This window comes from Fukomys damarensis, unplaced genomic scaffold, assembly GCF_012274545.1.
Source record: "Fukomys damarensis isolate Sample0158 unplaced genomic scaffold, DMR_v1.0_HiC HiC_scaffold_2, whole genome shotgun sequence".
NCBI lineage: Eukaryota > Metazoa > Chordata > Mammalia > Rodentia > Bathyergidae > Fukomys > Fukomys damarensis.
Genome location: NW_022900914.1, coordinates 8,177,576 through 8,196,573, shown reverse-complemented (window position 1 = coordinate 8,196,573; position 18,998 = coordinate 8,177,576). Strand labels below are relative to the sequence as shown.

Sequence of the window (18,998 nt, the reverse complement as noted above, 5' to 3'; positions counted from 1 at the left end):
TGACATTTATGCCATTTACTGCTGGGTAAATCTGGATTTATTTGATATCCAGTAATGCCACTCCACTTGTTCCCTAAAAACACCTAATATACTTAATGGGGGCCTGGCACAACTGCTGGAATACTGATTCCACTTTAGGGCACAGTTTCTAGCATAAATTAAGCAAAGAGCAGGAACTCATACTAGAATTCAACCTCGGCCTTTTGCAAATGTCATCTTTATGCTTCAGAATTTCACCAGGCCACCATGGAGCATGTGGGGGTTTCCATATGAACCAGGGACCTGCTCAGCAAGTTGGAAAAACATCTCAGATAGTTTCATTGCAGATAGGACATTCAGATATGATTTGTTTGCTGACAGTACGATGTCGGAGAGATCAATGTGGTGATCTTTCCTGGCTTCATCAGGACAAAGATCTTTGAAATCATTCTCTTACCATCTTCCCCACTGCCACGGATCCAACCATGTTTCACTGAAGTTCCTATAGCAGTGGTTTCTTCCACCTCCTTCAGCACCCTCTCCTCCCTCATCCTAAGACCACGAACCAACAGGTCAAGGCACAGATCTGCATTCTGCTGTTGAGAAGGCAGTGGGCCAGAGCCAAGCCATCAGGTTTTCACTGGAAAAAGGGAGAGGCTGCCTAGACCATATTTCCATGCAGGTGTGTGGAGAGCAGGTGTGTGTTAGAGGTGACAACTAGACTTAGAAGAGCAGGATCTGTTACTGTCTAGATGTGTGAGTTGAGGAAAACTCAACCTCTAAAGGGGGAAACTGCACCAGGAATCAAATGCCAAGTATTTGGATTTGCTATGGTTTGGAGATGTTTTGAGTGCGTTCCTCCACAGGTTCTGTGTTAAGATTTAATCTTCCTTGTGCAGTAGTAGGAGGATGGACACTTAAACTGACTATGATGCTAGGACCTGGGGCCTTTGCATAATGTCAGACAAAGTCCTCAGGGTGGAACCTCCATGACTGAATACTCTACTGGAAGGAGAAACGCTAGAGGACACACACACACACACACACACTCTCCCTGTCTCTTGCCATCTGATGCCCTGCACAACCTCAAGACTCTGCCCACAAGGCTACCACCAGATGTAGGCCCTTGCCTTTCAGAATCATAAGCCAAAATAAACCTCTTTTCTCAATAAAGTATGCAGTCTCAGTTATTTTGCAATAGCAACAGAAAACAGACAAATGTGCTTTGTAAACCAGCAAGCAAAGTACAAACATTTCCACATTTCTTTATGCCTTTGGGAAAGCCATCATTTGTTCAGATGATCTGCTTCTTCTGAGAATTGCTGAGCCACTTCTTTCTCTTTTCGCAATAAAATTACTTTCCATTTTTTACTGACATCCTCCCTAAGTACAAGAGAGAAAAAAAAGATTAGCAGCTCAGTAATTTCTTGCTTGCACAGAGTAGCTTCCTTTGCCTTCAGGGTTTCTGTCTGTGCTCCCAGGTGCTCTGGGAAGCTAGATCCTGAGAGAAGGGCCTGAGCATCTCATCAGATGCAATGACACATGCACAGAGCAAAGAAATGAGCCTGGCATGCAGCGAAAACCTCTCACACCCTGAGATGCAAGCCCACCAGCCAGGCCAGCTTCATGGGCAGTGGCCATGCAGCTGCACTCAGAAGGCCTCTGAGCCTGGTCTGATTTTCTGCTATCACAGTCAAGAATCCTTCAAAATGAGGAGCTCCACATTTGCCTTTTGCTCTGGGGCCTGCAAAGCCCTTCCTTCCTCCGGCTCATCATTTGCACTGGCTGGCGCGGAGCAACCAGGCTCTGACAGCACATCCTGGGCTTTCCTGCCAACTCCAGCAACTCACACTGGGCCGAGGACCTGAGTCACTTGCCCTCTGTCAAGATGGCTCAAACGCTGACTAGTGCTCCTGAGTCACCCCAATCCTCTTTCAAAGCCTTTTTCTCGCGGTCCTCAAGGGCTCCTCTCTGCTCCTTTGCTGTGCACAGCTCCCAAGTCTATGGTGGCGGATACAGACAGTCTGCTGGACGGGTTTTCTCTAGCTTGCGCACGTGTGACTAAGAGCATTCCCAAATTCCTCTCTTTCCGGGTCTGTGGTCTCTCCCACATGTGCTAGGTGAGGGACCCCCTCCCAGTGCTCTCACACAAACACTGGCACATGAAAAACTCACACTCTGTTCTCTCAGCTTTCAGGAAACAGGCAATATCAATCCACGACACATTTTAGGAGAACAACACTTTCCTGCCACTTAACCACTTAACAGCTTACTCCAAGTGTCATTTGGGCAGCGTGTTTGTTGCGTTTGTTTACATACAAATTATCCTGAGTCACTCGGTAGGTGTCATTCAACCAGTTGATTCTTGTATTGAATACATTTGATAAAATCGTCATTTTAACGTTTCCTGCTATCTTATAAAAATTAACAAAAGAGTTGCGATATTTGGTCATCCTGTATTTACATAATTGGGCCGGTAAGTGGTTTCAGTCCCTCAAGTCTGGATTGGAAGCAAAATAGTACAGTGGCATGAATCGGACTTTAAGGCGGGCAGATCTAGGTTTAAATCTCAGCTCTGTCGCTTATTAGCACTGGAGGAAGTCGTGTAACCACTTTGAACTCCGTCTTACAAAAGGGGGAACAGCACATCGCTGGTGGGGTTGCTCTGAGAAGAGGTGGAGACAGTGGGGACAAAGCAGCCAGCCCGGCCCGGCCCATAGTGGGAGCCCAGCAAGCCGTGCTGACTGCTGACCTAATACGCTCCCTGGGCCCTCTGTGCTGTGTAGCAGGTGCTCCGGGAGAAGCGAGAGATGTAAACACCTTATGGTGCTCAGAGTCCAGCTGGCAAACAGGAAAAGAAGTTAATTTTTAAACAACAGAAATGACTTCAGAATACCGTGAGAGTACAAGGCAGCCACTACACTATATTCCTCAGTGAAAGTGGAGACTACGGAGTCCAGGAGACCAGAAGAAGGAAAGGTCGGCTCAGGGCAGGGAGACTGTGAGCTGGAAGGTGGGCAGGACACACAGGGTAGGAAGGGGTATGGCGAAGTTAGGGGTGCTGCCAGAGGCCCGAGAAAGCTAAAAACCTGGATTGGCATTCTGGCTGTACCACGAAGGCGCCTCTGGTGTTGGGTGAGGAAGCCCCAGCTTGGTGGATGGGACGCCACTCCCTGAAGGAGCTGTCCCTGGAAGAGGCACAGGATGTGTCCCAGTGGTGGGTGTGTTGGGTTTGGGCACCTTTGGGGAGAGGCACAGGTGTCTGGGCTCTAGCTACAAACAGGGGAATCATCCTTAACAGCGTCCCTGGGAAGAGAGGGGGGCTAAGCAGAGAAGACAATCTGGAGTGAGGCCCTTAGAGGCAACCATGAAAGGATGATCAAGATGAAGACAGACCGAGAGGGAGACTGGGAAGAAATCTCCAAGAGGAAGCCCAGACTGGCATGTGGTCATGGAAGCCAAACCACCCTTCTGCCAAGGCACAGACATTCCCTGGGCACACTGGCTTCCGGAAGAAGTGGCCTAGAACTTAAGATGCAGCCGCTTCCTGGAAGCCCCCAGCTCCTGCTCCCCGCAGGGAAGGATACCAGGGTCCTTTCTGTGTCTCAGGGACAATGAGTACATCAAAAACCTGTCGGTCAACAGATGCACACCAAACCAACTGCAGCCATGTGAGAAGCAGCTCTGTGTTATAGTCTGTGTCCAGATGTCCCCCTCAAAGCCCCATGGGGGCATAGGTGGGGCTTTTTCAGAGGTGGCTGGAGTGTGGGATGCTGGGATTGATACGGTGCAGTGCTAGGATCAAGGGCGCTAGGATAAGGGTGTGAGTGCTGCCTGTCCTAGTTAGCCTGGATAAGACACAAAGGATAAAAGAGCTGTAGTTGTCCCTTGCTTGCTTTCCTTCTGCTCACCATGAACTGTTTCTCCTCTGCCATGTGGCACCCTGAAACCTGTTCAGTGAGCTAAATAAACCTCTCCTCCTTTAACTTTGGGTGTCAAGTATTCTGTCTCAGCAATGAGTAAAAGTAACTAAGACACTCTGTGGGTCCTTGTGAAATCCTACCTTCCTGCTCCGGCAGCCGTGGCTTGCCATCAAGAGCACACCTGGCAGTGGCCCATCCCACATGATCAGGAGGAGGCTGGTCAGAGGCTCTCGACCCTACTCACTTTCCCCATGGATTCTCTGCACAGAGGAGCTGGCTAAACCACCAGTCAGAGCTTGGAAGGCCTCATTTCTGGGGACACCTAGGAAAAGATGATTCCAAGGTCTGGGGTTTTCGACCCTGAAGAGCTCCTAGGTGGCAAGGGGTACTCTTCATTGATGGTTCTGGATAAAATCAGACCCACAGAGAATCTCCCTAGAGCTGCAAGTCAGCCCCGCCAGGAGTTGGCTGTCAGCACGGCAGCGCTGCACTTCCCTCTTTTAATCTTCACAGCCAGTACGTGTGACAGTCACTGTCATCATCTCAGCTATTTAGGGACCAGGCATGGCGATGCTCCAGGTATTTTTACTCCAAGCCCCATGTTTCCTGTGATAGAGACAGGCTGGATCCCGTTGCATCTGTAACTAAGCACAGAACCTACAGCATGGAACCCTCCCACCCCAGCTCCAGGGTCTCTCTGGGGTGCTCTTAAAATAGACCACTGACAAGGAGTACACACAACAGTGCTGACAGTTTTTTCATTTTGGAAATAGGAATACATGAATATCAATTGATGGGAGAGATATGAAAGCAAGCATGGTTTTGATGGTGAAACACGATGCACATTCCCAAGTAACGTGAAGACATTTCCTTTAAATCCTAGAATGAATTCATTCCCAGACTGTCAGACCAACAAGTGCCCAGATACAGAAGCAGGCTGCTAGCATGCGGGTATCACACTCCTGGGTTTAACTTTAGAAGAGCAATTAATACTGAGGGCCTACTGTGTGTCGTGTTCTTAGTATTCATACCTTATCTGATCCCCCGAACGACTCTGTAATTAAAAACAGGGATGCAAACAGGTATGGATACACCCACATTGAGAGAACTCAGCAGTGAAAGGGTGGGAGCAACCCAAATCCCCACCCTGGGTGAACGGACAAGCAAAACGTGGTCTGCAGATAGAACGGAACATCACTCAGCTTTCAAAGACAAGGAAGGAGGTTCTGACACACGTGGCGGTGTGGACACGTCCCGATGACGCTATGCCAAGTGCGGTAAGTTGGTTACAAAAGATATTGTTATGGTTTCTCCTATAGGAGGGACCTGGCGGGGGCAGATTCACGGAGACAGGAAGTAGAATGCTGGCTGGCAGAGAGAAGAGGGAACAAGGAGTCCGCGTTTCCTGAGGAAGTGGAAAGGCTCGGGGATGGATGGTGGTGTTGGCTGCTCAACGCGAGCCTGCTTAGTCCCTCAGAATTATACACCCAGACGCTTGATGTGGAGTTTTGTTATGTGTACTTCGTCAACATAAAAAATGACTAGAGGGTGGGGGTATTCTTCTGATCTTACAGGCAGAAAAATGGGGACTCAGAGGGCAGACGTCACACAGCCAGGCTCCTTTCTGTTGGGCTGCTCCTTCCTGGCTCAGGGTAGCCTGGCCTGACCCAGGGGCTCCCCAGTTCCAAGATTCTTCAAAGCCCAAGTGGACTGGGACCTTGCTACAGCTCAGACACGAAGGGTAGGTGTGGCAGGGGCTTGAATGACAGGGCTAAACCTGAGAATTGTGCCAACATTTAAAATTATGAAATGAAGAGCTCCAGGCTTCTCTCTAATCCAGAATGATTATCTTCACTGCTGAGCATCCAATTTAAATTCATTGTGTTTAATACAAAGCCCCAGCACCGAGCAGACTGTCGCGCGACATGCAGTTACCATGGAGACTGGAGATGATCCTCACAGAGAGCGTGGCTGCCAGTGCCTGGGAGCCAGCGCCCACAGAAACCATTCTGAAACAGAGAGGCTCTTCGTCATTCACCTCCTCAGCAAAGCCCCTTCCAGTCACAGAGCGGGCAAGTTCACAGGCCAGCGGGCCTGGAGGACCCACGGAATCCATGCTCCAGGTAAAGGTCCAGGCTGCACACTGCTGCCAGCGAGGAGGGCTGGAAAAGCGGTCTAGAAAGCAACACGAACCCCACTCGCTCCTCGCCCTCACTCTAGTCCCACAGCCAGGTGGTGACAGCGCCATGAAGCTGCCAAGGGCCTGGACACGTGTGGAGGCGTGGGGGCCGCCAGGTGGTGGGAGGCAGCGCACTTGTCCTACATTTGTTAGCCTGGAGGTTACGCCACCTCTGGGCCCAGCTTCCCACCTGTGGAGCAAGGACAGCAAGACCTGACCTGCGGGGCTTCACATATCACAGGGGGTGCACAATGGATACAGGTGCGCTCCGCCCAGTGGACCTGAGGTCCAGGCCGAATGACACAGGTGCATCTCCATGGCAGCATGCGGAAGAAAGTCAAAACTTCAGACCCCATGGGGGCCGCATGGGGCCAGATGCTGAGCCCATGAGGGGCTGACGGTGTCCCACTCTGAAACTGTGCTGACCCTCAAGGCAGGAAAAATGGACTCCGATAGCAAGTGAGTAGGGGCTCAGAGACTCAGAGCCAGAGTGCTCTCCTAGGCGCCTGTGTGTTATGCCTGGCACAGGGAGAGTCGAGGCAGCAAAACTGAAAAGAGAAGCTCAGTGGAAAGAACGGAGACCACAAGGAATGGACAGCTGCCAGAGGGAAGAGGAAAGGGCAGTCATGGCTCGCGGTTAGAATTTCAGTTTACTCAGGACCCCCAGACTAACACCTACCCTCTCTCCACTAACCCTAAACATAAGGCAAAGAGGGAGCAGAGCAAATTCTCCCCCATGATGTTGTCTCCCTTTACATTATGTGAAAACCACACACTTATGAGAAGTGATTAAAAATATGATGGATGTTTACATTAAAAAAAAAACTGTCACAGTAAAAAAACACATTGCCATTAATTCCTCCTGAAATACTTCCTTTCACCTCAAAGACACTTAGCCTATCATTCCTGCCCCTTTTTTCGGTTTTTTGAGTCAGGGTCTCATTATGTAGTTGAGACTGACCTGGAACTCACTATGTAGACCAGGCTTGCCTCAAACTCACAGCGATCCTCCTGCCTCAGCCTCCCGAGTGCTGGGATTACAGGCGTGCGTCACCACACCCAGCTCCTGCCACTTTCTGAAGCAGTCCTGGAAGTCCTCTTTCATGAGTGTCTTTAGTTAACACTGTTGTGGCCGCCTCAATGGCCCGAATCAATTCCAAACATTTGCCTTTCATGGTCATTTTGCTTTGGGGAAAAGGCAGAAGTCCCATGGTGCCAGGTCTGGTGAGTAAGGCGGGTGAGGACACATGGTCGTGCTGTCAGAAGCCTGTCCTGGAGGGCACGCAGCAGTAGCATTCACTGTATTTTTTATCACATCTCGTAAAGACATGGAAGAGGACTTCCAGAACTGCTTCAGAAAGTGGCAGGAATAATAAGTGTGTTCAAAGAGCAGAAGAATGTTTCAAGGGGATTAACAGCAATGTGTCTAATAAACTGTTTTCATTTAAACATTCATTGTATACTTTGATCATGCCTGGTACATCATTGGCATAGTTTTTTTTCCCCCTCTAAGTAACTTGAAAAGCTTTACAGAAAATTCTTAACTTCTGGCCAAGTGGAGGGGACCACGCTAAGGCCCTAGAATGTTTATCAGGTGCTTCATTCTTGTACTTTCACAGTTCTCTTAAGTTTTTAGTGTAAGAGCCTGAACCAAAAATGGCTGCTTCTGAGGATATGGATCTTCCCAAAGGACTTGGAAAATGAAGAACAAAGTGGGAGGGCTTACACTACCTGCCTTCAAGACTTACTGTAAAGCTACAGCAATCAAGGGAGTGCAGAACTAATGTAAAGATAGATAAACAGACTGAGTGACTGAATACTTCATTTTTTGTACCGGGGATTGAACTTGGGACCTTGCGTTTGCGAGGCAGGTGGCGGACACTGAGCTAAATCCCCAGCCCTAGACTAAGTGACTAGAAAGGAGATCCCAGAAACAGACCATATATATGTGGTCAACTGATTTTTGACGAGGGATATAATCTTTTCAACAAGTGGTGCTGGAAAAAATGACTGGACATATGAGAAAAAACTGAACATTAATCTTTACCATGTGCCATATATAAAAATTAACTTAAATGGGGCATGGTGGTGCATTGCCTGCGATTACAGGAGTCCTGGGAGGCTGAGCAGCAGGACAGCAAATCTGAGCCCAGCTTGGGCAACTCTGACTTAGTGAGACTGGCCTCAAAAACAAAAAGCACACCTTAAAATGTACCACAGAACTGAACGTAAAGGCTAAAATGACAGAACTTCTAGAAAAAAAAAAAACAAGAAGTTTCTCAAAAGTTCGTATGCATTCCCTGTATTCATACGCTGATGATTTCGGTGGCAGGGCCCTGGAAAGTAATTAAGATTAAATGAAGTCAGGGCTGGGGATCTAGCTCAGTGGTGCAGCCGCCTACCTCACAAGCGCAAGGACCCAAGTTCGATTCGTTGGTACCAAAAAAAAAACAAACCCAAAAAACCAAAAGATTAAATGAAGTCAGGCAAGCGGTCCCCAGGATGGTGTTATTGGCTTTGTAAGAAGAGGAAGATCAACAATCTTGCTTTGTCTTGCTGTGTGATGCCTTTCACCGTGTTATGCTCAGCGAGAAGGCCCTCACCAGATGCCGGTGTGGTGGTCTTGGGCTTCCCAGACTCCAGAACTGAGAGCTCAATACATCTTATCCTTTACAAATTAGCCTGTTTGTGATATTTGGTTTTCGCAACAGAACGTGGGCCAAGACAGAAAATATAGGAGAAAATCTCAATGACCTCAGACTTAGTAGAAGTTTCCTGATTATACTGCTAAAAGCATGAAAGGAAAGAAGAATGAATACACTTGACTCCAAAATGTTTGCACTTTAGAAGACAGTGTTAAGAAAATGAAAAGGTTAAGTAACAGACTGGAAGAAAATATTTGCAAAACACATTCAACAGAAGACTTGTGACTGGGCTGCATAAGCAACTCTTACAATCTGATAAAAAGCAGACCAACAACTCAATTAAAACATGGGCAAAAGGCGAGAAGACAAGACACACAGAGGCAAACAAATGTAAAAGGGTTCCGCATTAGTCATCAGGGGGATGCAAATTAAAGGCACAATGAGATACCACAGCACATCGGATTAGAACGGCTAAAATTAAAAAGATTGACTGTAGCAAGGGGCAGCAAAGATTGTGGAGAAGCAATATGAATTGTTACCACTGATTTGGAAACCTGTTTGGCAATTTCTCAGAAGGCTAAACTCACAGCCACTGTGTGACTGCCCAAAGGAAATGGTATGTTGTGTCCATACAACTTAGGGACACGAATGTTCACAGCAGCATTATCTATAATCGACCAAAACTTAATAATGCTGAGGGAAAGAAAAATGGAATACATATTGCACCCTTCCATGTATATAAAACTGCTAGAAAATGCAAACCACTTTATAGAGACCAAAAACAGATCTGTGGTCACCTGGAACAGGGGCAGTGTCCAAAGGAAGGAAAGGTTACAGGAACGCAAAGAAACTGGTGCAGCCTCAATGGATATATTTATTACAGTAATTATAATGGCTTTAAGGTATGTATGTCAAAATGTACCAAACCCTATATTTTAAAATGTGCTGCTAGCCGGGCGTCGTGGCGCACACCTGTAATCCCAGCACTCGGGAGGCTGAGGCAGGAGGATTGCTGTGAGTTCAAGACCAACCTGGGCTACATAGTGAGTTCCAGGTCAGGCTCAACTACAGTGAGACCCTGTCTCAAAAAAACAACAACAACACTAAAATGTGCTGCTTATTGTATCTCATGATACCTCAATCAAGTTATTTTAAAAAGTAAGATATAAATTAAAAACACAAAATAGCTTCCCACGCTACCTAATTATGGCCTTCTACTTTTTGTTTGTATTCTTCCCAAGAACAGAGCTAACCAACATAGAGCAAGTTCAGTTTTATTTTTGAGTATTAACTGAGAATACATGTAGAGTTTAAATCTAAACAGGACAGTTATCTAGAGATGAAGACTTAGACACACTAATCTCTAGTGGAACCCACAGCTCTAAAATTGCGCGTGCAAATGAAGGCGTGTGCAGAGGCCCATGGGCGTGAATGCACACATAGAATAAGCAGTTAAGTACTGGTCAGAGGAAGTTCTTACTATAGTTGTTTCATAGTTTTATCTTCATACTGTCACTAAGTACCCTTAGAGCTTTTAAGTTGTAATTAACAAGAAATAAGAAAGAATCAGAAGTGGTAAAAATACATTTGGGAACCACGAAGCTGAAAGCATGCCAGGGAAAAGATCCACCATCGACCCTTTGTCCCTGCTTGTCACTAATCCCTGCAAAGACGGATCCCTTGTGTTCAGCATAGGAGTGAGGCAGCTTCACAGGTTTGGGACAATGCACATTTTCAACTCAGGTTTTTTGAGGTTATCCACAAGGCCACATTCAAACATTTTTTTTTGAAATATTAAAAACTATTCAGGTTTTAAGAAAAGATAAAAGGGGAGAGAGGAGGAAAAACACATCGTCGTGTGTAATATGTGTCACGGAAGTGCACACGTGGTACCATGATGTCCTTTTCTTCCTCCTTTTTTTTTAAACTCCAGCAGATGAAAGCAAAATACAGAGCTTGTGCATGACACGAAAGGTATCCAAGACGCACACAGGGCAGTGTGCTTGTTTCTATTCTGAAGCCAAGATGCAATGATCTCTTTGCACTGATAAATCCTCAGCAAATACTCTTTTCTCCTGGGAGCTGAGGAGCTGCCTGGTTATTTCCATTGTTAGATGTAAGACTGTGAAAGAACTGACAGATCTCTCTCATTTTTCTAAGAGGGATCTCGGCCTGGCCTACATTCTGGACTGCCAATTGATGTAAAGGTGGAGGAAAGTTGCCGGCAAGGTTTTGTTAAGCAAGACAACTGGTTTGAGACAGGAAATCTTTAAATAGCTCCTGATCCCTGCAGCGCTTATAACTGGCATTGTCTGCTTTTAAGAGAAAAAGAGAGAACATTACCTAGAAATGATCACCATTACTATCAGAACTCTGCTTGAAATTGAAAACAGTCAACCCCAATGGTAGAAATGAAATCCAAGTTTTTAGTTGCCAACTGATGCTTAACAGCATAACATGAAGGCTTATGTGGGAGCTGCACAATGGGTGTTCAAAGGATTTGTCTTCAACCAACATGATTTTTTTTTTTTTTGGTACCAGGGATCGAACTCGGGTCCCTGAGCTTGCGAGGCAGGCGGTGGAGCCACTGAGCTAAATCCCCAGCCCTAACCAACATGATTTATTTAACATTCATACAATGCTTAATAAGCACGAAGTACTATTTCAAGTTCTTTACAAACACTTAGTCAATGCACACAAAGGACTATTACAATCTCCACTTTCCAGATAAGGGAATTTATCAATAGGGAGCTATTGCCCAAATCACAGAGCCAGTGAAGGCGGAGCTGAAATTCAAATTCCCTGCCTCTGCTCCTATGCCCAACAGGCACTGCGCGGATGTCCCTGGTTAAGTTTAGCACACATCCTCGGGGAGCCACAAGTTAAACAGAAACCATGGTCTCTGCCTCTCAGTCTTCAACCTCAGTCAAGACAAACTCACCCCCGGAGGAAACAATCTAAAGGCCCCAGGGATGACAAAAAATGTCAGCTGGAGGGAAGTGGGCTCCGGGAGGTGGGCTGCAGTGTGGCCAGAACGGAATGACAGGGTGTGGGGGGTGTGGGGGCGGCTCCAGAAGGGGGTGGGGAAGATGGCAGCAGGGAGCGAGAGTGGCCATGAGAGCCGGATGGCCAGAGTGAGCGCGAAGTCACATCGGGAGTTGGCCCAGGGTGAAGATCCAGGAACCCAGACTTGCTGTCTTGGACAATAGGGAGCCACTGCAGGTGCTCAAGCAGGGGCATGGCGTGGGGTGGAGGGAGAGCTGGGAGGTGAAAGCGGCTAAGGGATTTGTGATTGTGAAAGATAACTGTGGAATCTTCAATAGGTTTAAGTTGTTAAAACAACTTCAGAGAGTGGAGATGTTCCAGGGCAAATGGCTATAGGCTGGTTGTGCTTGTAATTCCTAGGAAGAATTCTAAGAGGACCCCAGTGATCCACACCCTGGTGTGATCCCCTCATGTTCCCCTCTTACTAAGTGAAGGAGGGACCTGGTGAGTAGATGGGAGACCTTATCTGTGACCAGATGATCTAGGCATAGTGACTTGAAGAAAGGGAGCTGACCAGGTGAACTCAGCCAGGGCTGGGCTCTTCCTACCGAGAGAGATTCTGGCCAGAGATCTGACATGGGAGGATTCACTGTGAGAACTCAAAGATTCAAGGATTCAATCCTCAAGGTGAGGATTCAAGGCAGACCCCACCTGGGGACATTTATTTTATGCGTATTCTGTACCGCAGTGTGAAGTATTCATCGATACTGGCAAGAGTAATGTACTCATCCTCTCTGGGACTCCTATCGTGTGCGTGCAGGTTGCATTCTAAGGCCCCCTCTAGCTTTGCACAAGAATGAAGAAATACATGAACTTGTGAAACCTGTGAAGAAGCAGCACCATAGGAGTCTGGATCCCCATGAACAGAAAGTACTGTCGCAGAGCTTAAAGCCTGGAAAGATTTTAGACAGAATTAAACAGAAATGGACAGAATACTGGAATCCACGAAAAAGAAGAAAGGAAGTGAACAGCATTCAAAGCATTTAATTCCAAGGGAGAATATTTCATGGCCAAAAATAGTCGACCCAATGAGTAAATGGGATCCTTGGTAAGAATGTTGGCAGGGAGGGCACAGAAGGGAGTTCATTTGTATGTTAGTCTGGCATATGTCAGGGCGCTATGCGCCAGGGTCCTCTTCGGTACGAGAAGGGGAGAGAGAGCCAGGATCCTCCATGAGGGGAGGGACATGCCAGGCCATCCTAGTCCACGCCACTGACTATCCCCTAGGCCAGGGGTGGTGGACCTATGGCACGCATGTTGCAGCAGGCTGTTTGTTATCAATGAAAGCTCTAAAGGCTCACCATCGGTGATCCAGGCCAATCCCATGAGGGATTAGGATTCGGCTTCCCTTGTAATATCTACTGCTGCTGATTTTAAGCTCATGGGATGCTATCTCCGTGACTGAACAGCCCCTGGCAGACAATCTTCCACTGCCAAACTTCTCTACCACTGCCAACTTCTGTCTCCATGATTTCTATAGGGTAGAGACAGAAGGGCAGAATGTCCTGCCAGGGACACTTAGCAAGTACAGGGACTTAGGGCCCAGGGAGCTCAATTCTAGGTCCCTGAAATGTGAATGGAAGACAGAAGCAAATGAGAAAGGCAACACAAGGCAAGGCAACACAAGGCAGGCCTGCGCTTTCAAAGGGGATTCCACTGTCAGCCTTGACACACAAGGTGAGGGTCAAATGGGTGCCAGGCTACAGCCAGGGCACTGGGCATTTCCAAAAAGCCAAGAAAGTTCCTGAATAATCCTTCTGCCAGGGATAGAATTGCGGGCATGCTTATTATAAATACGGATGGGGGGTGGGCCTAGAGACACTGCTTTAATTGGTCTGGGTTGGGACCTGACACTGGCATCGGTTGAAAATTCCCCAAGTGGTTCCCATGCAGTTTGTTTCTAAGGGTTGAAAATCTTTGGAATTTCAGCCTAGAGCCTAGACTGAGGTTCTTAAAATATTTGCAGAGGAGAAGGAGCCAGAAAAGGCAGGTAGGAAGCTTTTTCCAGCAGTATGTGCCCGCTCCCTCTGTCACCACCCTGGTGAAGAACACCGTGATTCTAAAAATTTCATCGCCCTTGAGAATCAGAGTTTGATGGTGGTCAGGAACTCATCTGAACACTTCGGGGTGCAGTACTGGAGACACACAGAATACATGGTTCTCTGTAAGTGAAGCAGAACATGAACACAGGTCCCACAACCTTTGCACAAAGTGCCAGACCTTGACCGACTCAGCTGGCTCAGCAGGCACCCTCCTTAGCCTCACCCCGTCTCCCCACACGGGGAACTTCCATCTAGCATGGGGGCTGCACTGTTGGCAAATAGGGGGTTCTGGAATCTTCTGGGAACACGGCTTCTGGAAGGCAGGGCCTGTGGGCTGAGGGTGTTGGGCTGGTGGTGCTCGGGGCAGGGAGGACCAGCAAGTGAACAAGTGACCCAGGCTGTGAGCAGAGGAGCCAGGCAGAGCCTGCCGCGGCCTCAGAAAAAGACGAAGGCACACAGAGCATTTGCTGAAGTGCTGGGGATGAATCTCTTTAGACCGAGTACAATGGAGACCCAGATGCTCTCGGCAAAGCCAGGCTTTCAACTGTTTTGTTTTTCCAGCCCTGGCTACTGCCGCCAAACTGACAAGCATGTAAAAGCTGAGGGGGTGTGGGGTTCAAGACCTGCCAGATCTGTCTGACAAGCACAAAAGGATGCAATTTGATCCTTCTTTCTCTCTTGGCTAATCATTCGGTGAGCTTCTCCTTGGAGTTATTATTCTGTTATAAACCCAGATGTCTGCAGTGAATCACCCTTTCTAGGCCTGAGCTAAGCAGGTTGGTGGCAGCCTATCAGGGTGCGTGCAGCCTCTCCCCACGTGCCAAGGTGGTGTGAATCACGAATCCTATGAGTTGCGATCAGCCAGCATTTCAACAGGAGAGCATTTTCTCTCCCCCGTGATACCCAGGAACTACTGGAAACAGGAAGCTGAAGCATTTGGCTGGAGAACAGCAACGTAGAGGGAAACTCAGGAGTGGAAAGGAGATGGGCGTCTCTTCTTGGGAGGTCTGAGGCACAGCTCCTACTCAAGGGGCCCAGAGTAGGCTGGGTCAAGGGCTGTGTTACCTCGGCAGAGGCAACAGCAGGGCTGGTGCACAAGGACCAGGTACGGCCTCGCTTAGGGGATGGATACGATAGGGTCCACCTTGTGACTCCAGCGTCCAGGGGAGTTTGGGGGTCTCTGCTCTAAATAACACCAGTGCTTCATGTGGAGTGGGGGGTGCCCAAGGCAGCCCAAGCCTGCAGGAACTGGGTGGTCTGGGCCTCTACAGTCAGTTACACAGGGGCCGTCAGATGTTTTCTGGAGGCAGCTGGCCCCATGGATGAGAAGCCTGGGAAAGATCAAGAGTTACCCTGTGCAGAGATACATGTCCAGAGCTTTTCATCAGCTGTACAGAGCAAAAGCTTCCCAGGGAAAAAACCTGTCTCTCCTGGTTAATGAGGCCCCAGAAGATGACAATGTGGAATATTAGACAAAGACAGCCAGTCTGCCCTCTGCGAGGCTGGCAGACAGCACAGTGACAGCGAGGTATCCAGCTCTGGACTAAAGAGCTCCCCGAAGCAGGATCAGTAACTGTTGAGCTATACTTTTTGATGCAAGTCCTAATATACTACAGAAAGGACCCCAGCATGGAATGGTACGGGTATCAGAGTCACATTGATGTTAATTACTGTGGCCTCTCTAACAGTACTGCTGGGAATATAAATTGTCACAAGCAGTTTGGGAAACTGTTTTGCTGCATTAGGTAAGCCGAATGTAAGTGTGTCATACTGTGACCCTGTAATTCCACTTCTAGGATATAACATGGGGCTGGGGATTTAGCTCAGCGGTGCTGCCACCTGCCTCCCAAGTGCAAGGACTGGAGCTTGATCCCTGGTACCAAAAAAAAAATTTTTTTTAAATTCAGCTCTTAAGTATTACTTTTACATTCTGTCAGTTTTTTTAAATTGAATGGTTATGCTGTTTGCCACAGTGTTTTTGAGTCCCAGGTGAAGGCCGTCAGCTGTATCAAAAGACACAACAATCACTATTTATTCAGCCTTGCTGCTTTACACTGCCCAATGCATTTTATAGATTTTTGGAAACCAAATAAATTCAGATAATTATTTAGTATACTAATGATAATAAACCAGCGGAAATATAAAGACAATAAAGTATGTATGTGTGTGTATATATATATATATATATAGGGAAAGATGAAAAATATGCATTTACAGCCAGACATGGTTGTAGCCCTAAATGTTCACTTCTCAGTGTCTTTCTTCATTACCCTAGGAGGATTTGAGTCACTGCAGCTTTAAACAGAAAATTAGTGCACTCACCAATTGTGAGCCATAAGTATATGTTTAGTAGTGCTTCGCTTATGTAAGGAAAAGATCTTTCTTTATGTAAAGAAAAGATCTGTAATATGTATTATATGTAATTATTTTTTGACTTTCATTTCAAAAATGTATATTTTCTGATTATTATCATGAGCTGTAAAGCAAAAGATCAATATCTGATATTCTCCCAAATAAATTTTCAGGATTCAAAAAAAAAAATACAGATGAATTTTGGGACAAAAGAAGCCAATGCAAGAGTGCATACTGCTTAAATTAATTTATATAAAGCAATAAACAAACAAAGCCAGTCTGTGATGAACATACTAAAAAACCATTGATTCTTATACTTTATTTATTTAAAAAATTTTTTTGTGAAAGTGGGGTTGGAACCCAGCGTCTTGTGCATGCTTGGCAAGTGCTCTACCACTGAGCTGCACCCTCAGCCTTAACTCATATTTTAAATTGATGAACTACATAGTATTTGAATTATATCTCAAGGGGTGATTTTTGAAAATCTATAGCATAGGCCAGGTGTGGTGATGCATGCCTATAATCCCAGCACTCAGGAGGCTGAGGCAGGAGGATCACCATGAGTTTGAGGCCTGCCTGGGCTACACAGTGAGACCCTGCCTCAAAAAAAAAAAAAAAAAAAAAAAAAAAAAAAAAGTCCAACAAACAAAAAAAGTCTATGGTATAGAAATTAGGGAAGAGCCAGGTGTGGTGGGGTGGTGCAGGCCTGTAATCCCAGTATTCTGGGAGACTGAGGCAGGACGATCCCATGTTTGAGTCCAGCCTGGGAAACAGTGAGATCCTATCTCAAAATAAAGGACTGAAGATGTAGCTCAGTGCGGAGGCCCTGGGTTCAATCCCAAAACAACCATAAAACGAGCAAGTGAAAAGGTCACAATAGGGGTTACCTTTGCCCTTGGTGAGGGGGGCTTCTGGGTGCTTGGGACACTTGGCTTACTCACAGGGAGCTGCGACTCTATGCTGTGCCCGACTGCTCCATACTGGACACCTTCTGACTTGAAAACTTCGTCCTGGCACTTGTTGGTTGTTTGGTACTCGATGAGTAAGTCGGACCCTGTCAGTGCTGACTGCTTCATGACTTGCTATCAAACAGTTCACTTGGTATCCATCATTTTTTGGCATTTGTCACACGTCCTGGAACTAACTAACAACCCAGGGGCCACGGTATCTGTGCACTTCTCCTTAGGCGTGCTAGCGACAGAAATGGCAACGACAATAACCACCGACAAAACAGGTCTGGCCTGGCTTGGGCCGGGATGGTGGCCTTCAGAAAGGCCCGACTGCCACTAGAGCGTCCCGCAAGAGGACCCAAGCTTATGAGAACTTTATGCTTCACTAGTGAAGTGGCACCTGCAGGCCTGGGGAGTTCTCAGGAGGCTTCCCCGGTCCTGGTGAGGTGTGGCCCAGAGGCCAGGGCATTAGGCCTGCATCTTTTCCGCCGCTCAGGCTGGGTCGAGGCTATTTAAAATCTCACTGCCAGCCTTCTGAGGTCAACTCTGCAGCCCCTAGAACGGAGGGGGAATGTCCTCGCCTCAAGGAGACCTTCAGGCCATACACCTGGTATGAGTGGGCCCACAGGAGCCTTCCCCTTCTGCCCAAGACCCCGTCAGGCTCCTCAGGGGTGGTTGGGGGCCTCATCACCTGCTGCCTAGCAGCATGAACACCTGAGCCCCCAGGAAACAAATCCCAGAGGGAGATTCCTGAGCTGGGGAGAGGCTCCCCTGAGAACTCCAGACAGCATGGAGATGGGATTTGAGGGTACAGGGGCATGGGGATTTGAGGCTGTGGCTTAAGTAGGACACCAGATTGTAGCCAGGGGCCAGGAGCTGGTGAATCTGTGTCTCCCAGGAAGCATTTGAGGTCAAGTTCTTTGAAAATCAGGCCGTACAAGGGCTGCTGCCAGGGTAGGGGATGTGTGCCCCCCGACATTCTGATTGGACTCTGTAGTTCAAAGCACCTGCACAGGAGAATCTGATGTCCAGTGGATGCGGAGACCCACAGGGACAAGCAACATTCACTTCATTCAGCAGATATTTACAGGGCAGCGGCTCTAGCTCCAGGTCAGTGCAGGCTCAGGGAAAGCAGAGGGATACACCGGGCCTTGCCTGCCATGGGCCCATGGTCCATGGAGAGGCTGGCAGGGGAAAGATCACTACAATATAGGAAAATGACAGCAATGACAGAGGTTCTGGAGCACAGAGGAGCAGTGAAAGAAGAACCCAGTTTTAGACTTTTTTTTTTTTTGCAACATACAGTTTCCTCCTGATTCATATCTCACAGGTCTGACTTTTTATATTTTGCATTTAGGAAAATACAGTAGGCAGGGCCAACTGAGTAAATGTTAAATATTATCCACAATAAGTCACACCAAAAAGAGAACCTACCAGTACTTTTCAAGCTATTAAAAAAAAATAATGACTACATTAGAAGAAATAAAAGATAGCTTTATGTCTCTTTTGCAATCTCTGCCATTGAAACCAGCTAGAAAGGTGACTATCATCTATCGTGGACTTTGGGGATTTAATTTAGCTTATCACGAATAAATGCATCCACCAAACACTTCCTTCCTTTGCAACAACAAACACCAGCAGGTCCTCTGCTTCTAGGTCTGTTTCAGATGACATAAAAATATAAAGTCAGTTCCTGGCCTGGGTCCGTGGGTAAGTGATGGGAACAGCAAAACAGGCTTAAATGCCTCCTTTGCCTCTGATGTCTAGCTGGATTCCCCATCCAGCTGCCAGAGGACCCTAGTGTGTGTGTGTGTGTGTGTGTGTGTGTGTGTGTGTGTGTGTGTGAGAGAGAGAGAGAGAGAGAGAGAGAGAGGGAGAGAGAG

General features: G+C 47.3%; 1 protein-coding gene across 3 annotated transcripts in view; it reads right to left on the bottom strand.

Annotated features, from left to right (window-relative positions):
* The window catches only part of Dpysl5 (dihydropyrimidinase like 5), a 63,807-nt gene that overhangs the window by 26,222 nt on the left and 18,587 nt on the right, over positions 1–18,998 (bottom strand). The gene's annotated exons all lie outside the window — the stretch shown is intronic.